The sequence below is a fragment of the Haemaphysalis longicornis genome, unplaced genomic scaffold (assembly GCF_048455015.1).
Source record: "Haemaphysalis longicornis isolate Haplotype H1 unplaced genomic scaffold, Haemaphysalis longicornis Haplotype H1 scaffold_5, whole genome shotgun sequence".
Taxonomy (NCBI): domain Eukaryota; kingdom Metazoa; phylum Arthropoda; class Arachnida; order Ixodida; family Ixodidae; genus Haemaphysalis; species Haemaphysalis longicornis.
In genome coordinates, this window is record NW_027526385.1 from 44,237,508 (window position 1) to 44,248,668 (window position 11,161).

Genomic DNA, 11,161 nt, shown 5'->3' on the forward strand with positions numbered 1-11,161 from the left:
GTGCTCTGCTGTAGCCTGGTCAACTGGAGAGGGGCAAAAGGGGCAGGTGGAGTTGAACGGGGCATGGTATTGAGGAGGACAGGACCTCGTCACAGCTGGCGTGAGGGCGACTCCCAGGCGAAGACGTCTGAGCAGGACCTCATCTTGGCGAGACAACCCGCCAGGGAGATCTGTACCGCGCGGGGGTTATGAGAGCGCGCGCGGTGCGCCGTAGACGTTCTTTTGCACTTGCAAGGCGAACACCGTTTGACGAAGGTGCAAGAGGAGGTGGATATTGCACACGAAGGGGGTGTGTTCTGGCATCTGCAGCCTGCATTGCGGGGTGACTATTCCGTTGGCGCCATGACACGCGAACACGACCCGGATAAGTGTCCATTATGTCCTGGATTTCTAGCAGAACTTCGTTGGACGTGAGAGTTTTACAAAGCTTTTGAACAGCTGCCGACGAATCAGTGTAAATTGTACACTCTGGTGAAGCGTGGTTGATTACCAACGATGTGTGTAGCAGAGCATCCCGCACTGCACGGAGTTCTGCCTGCGTTGATGGCCACTTCTCCGTTGTTATGTAAGTGCAGGTCACTGGATCGGGAGCCACAGTCGGGCAGAGTAGAGCCGTATGAAGTAAGGTATCGGAAGCACTGGCGTCGACAAACATCAGCGTAGACGTAGGGCTACCATTGTCCATAGAAGGCGGAATCGGAGCACCAACTGTCCGGGGATGAATACGGGCAACAGGTCGTGTATCCGTTAATTGGTGGAACTTCCATGGGGGCCGTATATTGGTGTTTGATAGTGGTGGGGCTGGTGTACTGGTCATGTACGCTGCAAGAGCGGCGAAATCAGGGTCAAGGGCTTGTTTTTGGAGGCAGGCTTGTCGACGCTGATGCACTAGCTCATCAAACGTGTTGAGCTGCGCTTCCTGTTGCAGAATAAGGACGGGGGTGAGGGCTGGAAGACCAGTTATAGCTCGCATAGCCGAATTGTTTGTTGATTCGAGTAGTGCCCAGTCTGACTTTGTAAGAAAGTGAAATTGCGCTTGATAAACTATGCGAGGTTGAAGAATGGCTCGCACAAACATGCGGGCCATCTTGGAGGCCGCACCGCCGGCTTTTTGAGACATGCGATGGAACAGATGCAGCGATTGTGAAGCTTGATGCTTTGCAGAGCGAATCCAAGGTTTTGCAGAACCGGTGGCCGTAATATCCAAGCCCAACAGTCCGCAGGGTAGATGCTGTTGGTATAGGCGTGCCTTGAACCGAAAGACGGATCGGGGAGGTTGCCAACCGCCGACGGCCCCATGCGTCGGCCACAGTGAGAACGGCTGTGTTGTTAGGCGAAAGCGTGAGGCCAAGATACCTGCACCAAGAATCGGTTTCATCTAGAGTTTGTTGCAGGCGTACACTTTGTACGTGAAGGTCCTGGTGAACAGACCATACCGTGATGTCGTCTGCATAGATGATACTATAGATGTGTGGAACAGCACCAAGTCGCCAGGCAAGAGGTATCATGGCCATGTTAAAAAGCAAGGGGGCCAAGACAGATCCCTGAGGCACACCACGGCGGGGCTGGAAGGAACCTATGGGATATCTGTTGAGACGTATGGAGAAGGTGTGGTTTCGTAGGTAGAAGGAAATGAAATCACATAGGCGGGATGGCAGGTGAAGGAGATGAAGTACCGCAATGACGGCGGCGTGGCCAAGGTGGTCGTACGCTTTGTGAACGTCCATGCCCAGCACAAAGCGAACACGGTGGGATCGGCCGCCAATAAGGATCATCTCGGAGAGGTGGCCCAGACCATCTTCTGCACCAAGGTAGGGACGAAATCCAATTTGGCATGGGTGGTATAGATGGTGTTCGTCGAGCCACCACTGAAGGCGTGTGGCAATCATCCGTTCCAACAGCTTCTAAATGGTCGCCGTAAGCGCTATTGGTCGGAGGTTGCGGATGTCTGTACTCGGTATACCGGGTTTAGGGATAGTGATAACATCCGCTTGAAGCCAGGCCGGGGGGATTGTACACGTTAGCCAAACCCGGTTGTACGCCTCTAGGAGTCCCTCCAGAGAAGAATGGTCGAGGTTCTTGAAAGATTCAAACGTTACTCCGTCGGGGCCAGGAGCTTTGCGGAGTGCCGGCGTGTCAATGACCGCTGTTAGTTCCGCAATTGTAAATGGTAAGAGTATGACGTCGGTAGCTGCTTCCGATGGCGGCGTACCAGCACCGGACGGAAGAGTGAACGGAGGGGGCATGATGGCTGGGTCCAAGTCAAAATCGGGGTATAAAGTATGGGCCAGCGTATCTGCAAATTGCGAAGAAGTCTGGTTGGACGTGAGGAACGCTGACGCAGGAGGATCTGGGGATCGTGCTGGGGATCCAAAGAATGAAAAATGCGCCATTTGGAGCGTAGTCCAGACTGAGGCCCTAACGAAGCGCACATGTCAAGCCAGCGCTGGCGGGACAGCCGTCGCGTTCATGGAGACGAGCCGCGGCTGTGAGCTGTTTAAGGCGGATTTGGCAAGTTGGAGAGTTGGGATTGCGACAAGCAAACACTTCTGCCTGGCGGCGCTGCGTACACAACAGAAGGAGGCGCAAATCAGGGTTAGGGCGGCTCTCGTCAACCCAGTTTACAGTTGTAGAATCTTCAAGAGCCCTTTGTATGGATGATATAGGGCCCTCTTTGAATGCTGATATCTGCCTAATCGACTTCCGACACTCGTCCCACTTGATAATACGGCATTTAAGACGTAGGCGACGAGAGGGCGAAGATGAAATATCGAGGTAAGTGGGATGATGGTCGCTACCCCAGCAGTCTGGCTCCCGCCGCGAAGTAACGGCCGTTGGACCAAACGGAACTCTTCTTGGCGGTGGCTTTGGGCTTGGTCGAAGGCCGCGTAGCGCACAAGCAAGATTCTGTGACGTCATAGTGCATGCAGTTGCCGGAAAGTGGCTCCGGAGTCGCCACTGCTGTGCATGCTTCCCCTATTATCTCCTTTAGCTTAAGCTTAAACAGCGGTGCTGTTTAAGCTTTTAGTTTCTGGAGCATTGCCAGAAAACTGCGATCATCAGCGAAGTGGAGAGGGAGAAAACGCTAGGCCAAGAAGTGTGAGGGAAAGAGGCGAGGAGGCAAGGAGCCCACGTGCAGGTGTTGGGAGTGTGCGCCTCAAGGAAAAATTTGGTTTTGGGGGGTCGCGGGAATCGAACACGGGACCTAGAGGCATTAGTGGTCCACCGGGACCTGTACACCGTGAAACCGGCAACCTACCCACTGGGCCACCCCGAAGGCCCGACGGGCATGTGCCTAGTAACGGCGGGAAAGTAGCGGGTCGTCGTAAATCCGGGGGACGTAACAGCGGGGCTCTACTGTATCTGAATTCGATTCGTGGTTCTAAATTTGGTATTTGGGACCTGTATTTTGATAATTATTGCGCAGTTCACCAGAACGCATGAAAGTTTAACTAAATCCTTCATTCTTATAAGCAAAACCTGTCACGGTGCTCTACTAGAGCTATTGATTGACGGAGATCGCAAAGAGGCCCAGGGGCTCGTGCAGGCTTTATTGTGACAACCACGCGACGGTAGGCGAACCACGCAGCTGGCTGCTGACCGCTAGAAACGGACGCCAGCACGCCCCACAAGCAGCGCCCAGCTCACGATGTCGTTCTACCGGAGTCGAGCCACAGTCACGAGGATCATCCCAGGGACGGTGGTCGCGGATTGCTTAGAATTCTCGCTGCGTATAAGAAGGCCCCGAAGGCCATCGACAGTGCCACCATGGGCACGGCTCCTTCGACGGCCTCCTTCGAAAAGTCCAGCGTTAGGACCTTCGAAAAGTCCGGCGTCAGGCTTCGGGCCAGGTAGGACCTCCACCTGGGCAGGGGCGACACGGAGGGCGTCACGAATTTCCTGGACACTATCCTGCCTTCTTCCTCGGACGAGTCGAGCTCGGACAGGTCTCGCGCCGAGTGGGTGTGCGCCTGCTTGTGCTGGACCTTGAGGGGGGCCACAGCAGCCACCGAGGAGGCGCGGGAGACCCTGGCCGCGTCCTCCGAACGCGCCACCCGGATCACCTTCTTGGGTCGGCTCGGCGACGACGGCGACGACAGCGGTGAATGTGGAGACCGCAGGGGGCTGTCGGGGATGTCCCGGTTGTCCACGTGAGCGGACATCGCGAAGAGACCGCCGTGAATGGGGCCCCCTCGGAATTTTGATTATGATGATGATGATGATGATGATGATGATGATGTGTACCCTTCATTTGTCCTCTTCTCCTATTCCGGTTCCCAACCTCGTTTCCTGGGGAAATTGGACGCTGACATGAGAGTGCTCACCGAGACCTTTTGGATATTTGTCTCACTATCCTGGTGGACTGAGGACACCTCTCGCTGCAAGAGCGTCCGAAGATCGTACTTGCTCTTTTATTATAGTTTATTATTTGGCTCACTTCCTCGCCGATTTCACTTTTGATGCCTGGGTCCTGCTCCGTTTGCGGCGAAGCCTAAACGTGGTCAATATTTTTTTTGTTTGCCCTTGGGCTGCGTCGCAGTCATAAAATAACATTTTTAATGCGAGAGCATTAATTGTGGCGCACTAAGAGAAAAAAAGTCAGGGAAGCTTGCACTCACGCGCAAGACTTGAATGGCGAAGCTGTTGTAGGTGAGCATATCCGGAAACAAAAAGTTAAGTTTCAGCATCACTGTTTATTGCATACTTTCGGTAGAGTGAACTAGAAGTTTTAGAGTGGCCCGACCGGCCGCCCGGAGAGGTGCTCGTTTCGCGCAGAAAATAGCGGCGGCGCTGTAGTCAACGACCATTGAAAGCGAAAGCGGCGGCTGGCCGCGCGCACGGCCGCGCGGCCAGCCGGGCCAGGAAACGCTTTACGCGTGGAGCGCTGGAAATTTTTTCTGCGGGTCGTCCGATTGCTGAAATGTACTGTAGGTACAGTGGACTGTGCGTAACGAAATGAAAAATAAACGCTGCAGCTCATTTTGCGTTAGTTTTGCCTTTCCCGCTCGACAACAAGGAAAATTGCGGATTTTCCTTCAGTGCAGCATTCGTAACGGATTCTAAATAAAGTAATTGCAGCGACATTTTCGCTATTCCAATGTCCTATAAAAACGTATTTTGCGTTGAATTGACTAATATGAACCAGTTTATGATTGCTTTATGATTGTGTCCTTACAATTGGGCTGCTTGATGGACATGACACGAAAAAATATGAGGACTGGGATGATAGCTTCTCAGAAAAATTTCTTAGTTATTGTCTTGCAATTTACGCTCGGACTGCAGTTATGTGGGTTACTATCGTAAGTTGTTGCGTTTGTTTTTTATTGCGTGAGTTGTTATTATAGCAGTATTTAAGCAGTGACCCGCTTGGGATAATTACGGGTCACCGTGGTGGCCGAACAAAAAATGACACGCGCAAGCGAGAGATCTTTTTAGAGTGGTTAGCTCAGTTAGCTCAGTTGTCCCAATGACCGTCTTTCATAGAACTATTCCCGCAACGTTCTATTAATGGCACCACCTTTCACCTGATTCGATCAAGAAAGGAGTTGAATCAGATTAACACAAATTTAATTCGCAAGTACGCTGAGAGTACAATTACACGCACATAAAACAAATGCAAAACATAGATCAGAAGATATATTGACCGCGACAAAAATGAAATATAACACGTCTACTATAGAGGTAAAGGTTCAAGAAGGCTAACATGGAGGTTCAAATAAACGGAACTGGAACAAATACACATTTTGTTTTCATTTTCAATAGCCCAGCAAATGAAATGTAACGCGGGAAATCATGCACAAAGTCTACACATGTAAAGGTTTAGGAATAACGGTAACATGGAGATTTAAATTGACATTTTTGGTCAACGCATTTTCATAACTCGCCCTCGATCATTAGCGACGGCTAAGTTCAAGGTGTTGCTCCCACCTCCGCATGTAATCACGGAACTTGTTTAAACATTTTATGTAGAAATGAATCCGTGTCGAAATGTATACAGAACCAAACCAAATTTGCGGTCAAGGTCTCACGTGCTGGTCGCAACCAACGCCGTTAAGGTGTTTGTTGTGAATAATGGCTGCAGCACATCCATAACGCTGTCATGGTGGAGCTCCTTGTCGCTGAAGCAACCGGTAAAAACGTCCTAGAGATCGCTAATAAACTTTAAAAAATGCGCGGACGGATTCAGAAGTCCCCCCAAATTACAAGAGGTAGTAAACACAGCGGCATCGTCCCCTGGCATGCAGGAAGCAGTAGTTGGTCCCGCCGACTTGGCACTTCGTTTTCAGTACACACTTTCTTACCAAGTGCCTGCGACAAAGTAGGTTAATAAAATAAGCCCACTAACGACAGTACACGCCTCAACGGTAGGGGTATCCCAGATGAAGGCTTTTGGTATTTTCGTTCCAAATAGGAACGTAAAAAACAGTAAACTTTTTGCAGCATAGAATGTGCGCCCCGCCGCTTTTGCTTCATGCGCAGTCAAGAAGGGGAAGGGAAGAACATTCCTGGTGCCTGTCCGTCAAATTAATCCCTCGTTAACTCGAACTCTGCTATATCTCAAAATATCTTCTCGAAACTTTTTCTCACCGTGTTTACCTCCCATAGGCGGTACGCATTTGCCCGCTTTATCTCAAAACGTTTTTTCGGAGGACCACGGATGTCTCGAAATACTGGCAGAGAAGACGCAAGGCAAAGTCCGCTGCAGGCAGCTGATAAGGTCCCCGTTCGAATGATTACTCCCACTACTCGCCGAACGCGGTCGTGAAGTGCAAGTTTACGCGGACTACGCGTCCCCGTTACCGGAATTAATGCTGTTTGGCGCATAAGATAGCTGTGGACGACGCAGCTGATCATGCGGACGAGGAGGAGCCTCCAGAAGTTCCTACAACGGCAGAAACAACATACATGCTGCGTCTACTTTGTAACAAGGTAGAATGTAGCGGTGACGACCACCAATTCATGCGATGCGTTGAGAATTCTCGGGTACGCTTTTCTGGGATGCAGATGCGAACGCGAATCAGCCGAGCGCAACGCAGCTGTTTCTTTCTTCTGCAATAATAAAAGTTTCTTTTTCTTGCGAATTATTTTGCCTTTATTACGAAATCTCCCCTGTGCAATAGTGCTTTTGTTAGCAGCACTATATATATAGCTGTTATTTCAGGGACCTAGCTACAAATTTTCTGCATTTGATTTAACTCGAAACTCCGCGCTTATCTGAAAATTTTCAGCTAATTTTACGACTTTGAGTTAACGAGAGATTACTGTATATCAACAATTAACGTTTTCAGAAAACGCATACAAAATGAGAAAGTATCGTTGGGGCGGGGGGGGGGGGGGGGGGGGAGGGAGGAGGGGAGGTCGATAATTTTATGGCGGGTCGTACTAGTTTAAAGTTTGCTCAAGCGGAGTCATAACGTTTCTGCGTCTACTTTCTAAGCCAGCTGACCAAAGGCGCAGGATCGATTCCCGGCCACGGCGGCTGCTTTTGTGATGGAGGATAAAAGCGAAAAACGCCCGTGTCTTCGAGATTTCGGCGCACGTTAAAGATCCCCAGGTGGTCAAAATTAATCCGGAGCCCTCCAGTAGCGCTTGCCTCATCGCCTGTGTACCGCCGGCGCGTTAAACCTAATAATCCAAAATAAATCAGCTTCGCAAGCGCAAAACACCGCAGCGAGCAACGCAAATATTGCCGCGCGCAGGCTGGGAGCTGGTGCCGGGGAGCGCCGGCTGTTCAGTTGTTGACGACAGCAGCGCCGCCGCTATACCGGTTTTATTTTCTGCGCGAAAGTCGACCCGGCGGAGCAATGGGAGAGGCCGCCGCTCGGGCCAACGTTTATAGAACCAAGGTCAGTTTTAAAACTCTCCGCCTCCGCCATACCAGCAATACGGCGCCAGAGCGACCCACAGCGCCAGGTGGCGTCGCCGTCGCAACCGGCTCCCTTCAGCCGCTGGGGAAGCACGAGCGAAAGCAGCGCGGTCCGCATCTGTACTGCCGTTGCGAGCTTAATCGCGGAATATGCCGATCACCGTGTTTATAACCTTTTATTTACGCTTGTAAGTGGTAAATCTAGCCACATGTCACCGGAGCTACGGCGCTCAATCGGCGACAACCATTGCGCAGTAGCCGCTTGCATTTCAAAGGCCGCGCGGCTTTGTGGCTGCACTTCCGCGTTCGTTTAGAGCATCGTCTGCCATTTCACATTTCATAATTTACGTTTCTTGTTGAGGCGGCTGCATATTCTAACCCTCTAGGCAGGAAATGTGGCTGGTGCGTTATGCAGAGACATTAGTGAAGGCTGGAAACATTGTCATCATTTCGTTAAAAAAGCTTATCGGTTGAATAAAAGAACCAGAAAGTGGGTATTTTTTTAGTTTCAAGGTAAGGAGATATTTTCACGGGATATCCCTCTTGGCGAAAAGAATAGGCTGTCAAGTATCAGCTTCGCGTGGTGATGGGGCCGAGAAGGGAATCAAGACGAAGGCGGCGATCGCAGTGCGCCCGGCACAAACCGTATATCTGTGTCTCCGCTGCAGTGCCTAGTAGCTCTGTAAATAGTGCAAATACCGATATTATAATCTCGTCTACTTCGTGCCGGTAAATGAGATTATAGTAACTGTATTTACGCTATTGACAGAGCTTTTAGGCACTGCAACGGAGACAGCAGCTGACCGAAATAGTTACTTCTTCCCCGATTGAAACACTTTTAAACGAAAAGAAGCTATCCCTCTATTTTCTGAAGAGCAACAACAGCAAAAAGCCAACATGACTTCTATTGTAATCTCTGCCAACATTCTTTCGCCAGCTCGCCAATTGAAAACGAACTCCTTCCATGTCTCTCAAAGACGGTTTACTGCTTGCTGCCAGCACGTCTAAATTTGCATCACTTTCTTCGGCTGCACCGTTAGCGCTTGTTTTGGCTTTCTGTGCAGACGAGGTCTGTGCAACAATTTGCATGTTTCGGCGTGGAAATTTCTTTCTGTTTGCCGGCGGCTTGGATAGGTAAGGAAGCAGGTTTGGAAATATTTTCGGGACTGCTCCTTCCACGAGGCTCCACTTTCCTCACTCAGTTTCTACTTTTTCACTGTTGATGAAGTGGGTGTAGCTCGCTATGTCCTCAGGGTAAAAATTCACGCCACACGCGCGATGTGGCTGAGAGGTTTCGGTCGAGACACGCATTGGCACGGTACCATATATCTACACGAAGGCCGAAGTAACTTGAAGTGCGAGAAAAGCGCCTTTGGGTTTGGTTTCCCCTGTAGCCACCCGCGCAACCGGGGACGCAACACGCCGGCATGGTGCTCACCTAACTATCTACAACTGGAGTGCGCACGCACGCACGCGCACGCAAGCACGCACGCGCGGAGACGCCAGCCGCACAACGGCAGGTGTATCCCTCAGAACGTGCTGACCTCAGCTGCCTCCTCAGCCACCCGGTGCTCCGCGCGGGAGCCGGGTGCGACTGCAGCGCCATCAATGCGGCTTGGTGCGGCGGCGCCGGGAAACACTTCGAAGTTTTACAACTGACCTTGGTTCTATAAACGTTGGCTCGGGCCACTCTAAAACTTCTAGTACACTCTACTTTCGGTGCTAGTAATCATCGCCATATGCATCGAAGATGTCGTCATCTTCTTCGCGGCGAGTGGTGGATGCAAAGTCATCCTCGGCATTGTAGACTTCCACCAGCTCAACCGGCGATGCTTGCACTAAGTCGCGCAATTAGGCTTGAACCGTAGCCGCCAAGTTGCAGGATTTCTTTATACCGGTGCACTGAAGGACACATCACCATGCATTTATACGAGTTTGAAATTGCATATTTACATATTCCGTCCTTGCTTCGCACTGTGCTCATCGTCATATGCATCAATGTCGCCGCGTTCCTTATGCCAAGCATTACATGCGCGGTAGCGCTTAATAACAGCGCTGGAGATATTTTTTTAACACGAAAGTGTTTTATTCTCGGATGCACAAAGATTTCACTGACATCATATCCGCCACGGAAATGACGCCAGTGCAACGTATACAAACGGCCTGTAAGGGGTGCACCCCTGCACACAGGGTCTTCTTGAGGTGAAGCAACGAGTACGTTGTGCTTTGGGTTGTTTGTTTTCAAGTTTTATATTTTAACACGAAAGGGTTTTATGTCGCTACTATACACCAAGATTTCACGGAAATGACGCCAGTACACCTTTGCCGAAGCGCCCCGCGAGCAGGACGTCACTCGCCAAGCACAACCACAAGACAGCCACCACCCGCAAATCATGCTGAGCTGCAGATTTCGCTGCACATTTCACTTCCTACGACTGACAAATCAACCACAGATTTTTTTTTTTTTTTTTTGCTATAGCCACTGCACGTGCCGGGAACGCTCGGCGGTCGCCGCGAGGCACGTGCTTACGAGCTTTCGGCATTTTCTTGGTATTTTTCCCTGCAACGGCGAAATTACGTCTTGGAAAAGCCGCAAGTTAAAAAATCACCGTCCCATAAATGCGGCAGATTGATTTCCATCTTCTGCGGAGTGTGTCATAGCTCGTGTCTCAGAAATAAAGCACAAACAAAAGGAGCGACCGCTGCATAACGATCCCTGGACCTGCGAAGGGTCACGCGGAAAGGCGGAGGTCATGGCGGCGGCAGTAGTAGTAGTAGAAAACTCTTTAATAAAGTCAAACTATGTAGCTCTCAGAGGGTGGTGCCCTTAGTCCAGGGCCCCATTTGCTGCTGCAATCCGTGTTGCCCGGTCGATCAGCCCGCGCTGGTCGTCCAAGGCTGAGCTGAAAAGAGCGGCTTCCCATCCGGAGGAGTAGGGGCTGGGTATAGGTAACTGGGTCGGGATTTTGGGGCATTCCCATGTGGAGTGGTACAGGTTCGGATGTCCTCCGCAGGATGGACATCTGTCTGGGTACATGGTAGGGTAGAATGTTTGCCGGAGCGAGAGGCTAGGAAACGTGTTAGTTTGTAGCTGGCGCCATGCAGCGGCTTCCTCACGCGTGAGTTGCGCGTGTGGCTGAGGAAGTGTCCTACGGGAGAGTCTGCAGTGTCTGCAGAGTCTGCGAGAGCTCCTCACGAGGCGCGCTCTCACGTGCGCTCTGTATTTTTTCTTTGTATTTTTTGCCAGCATCTCACGTGGCGCACAAGCCTGGACGACGCCGGGCGTTCCTCACG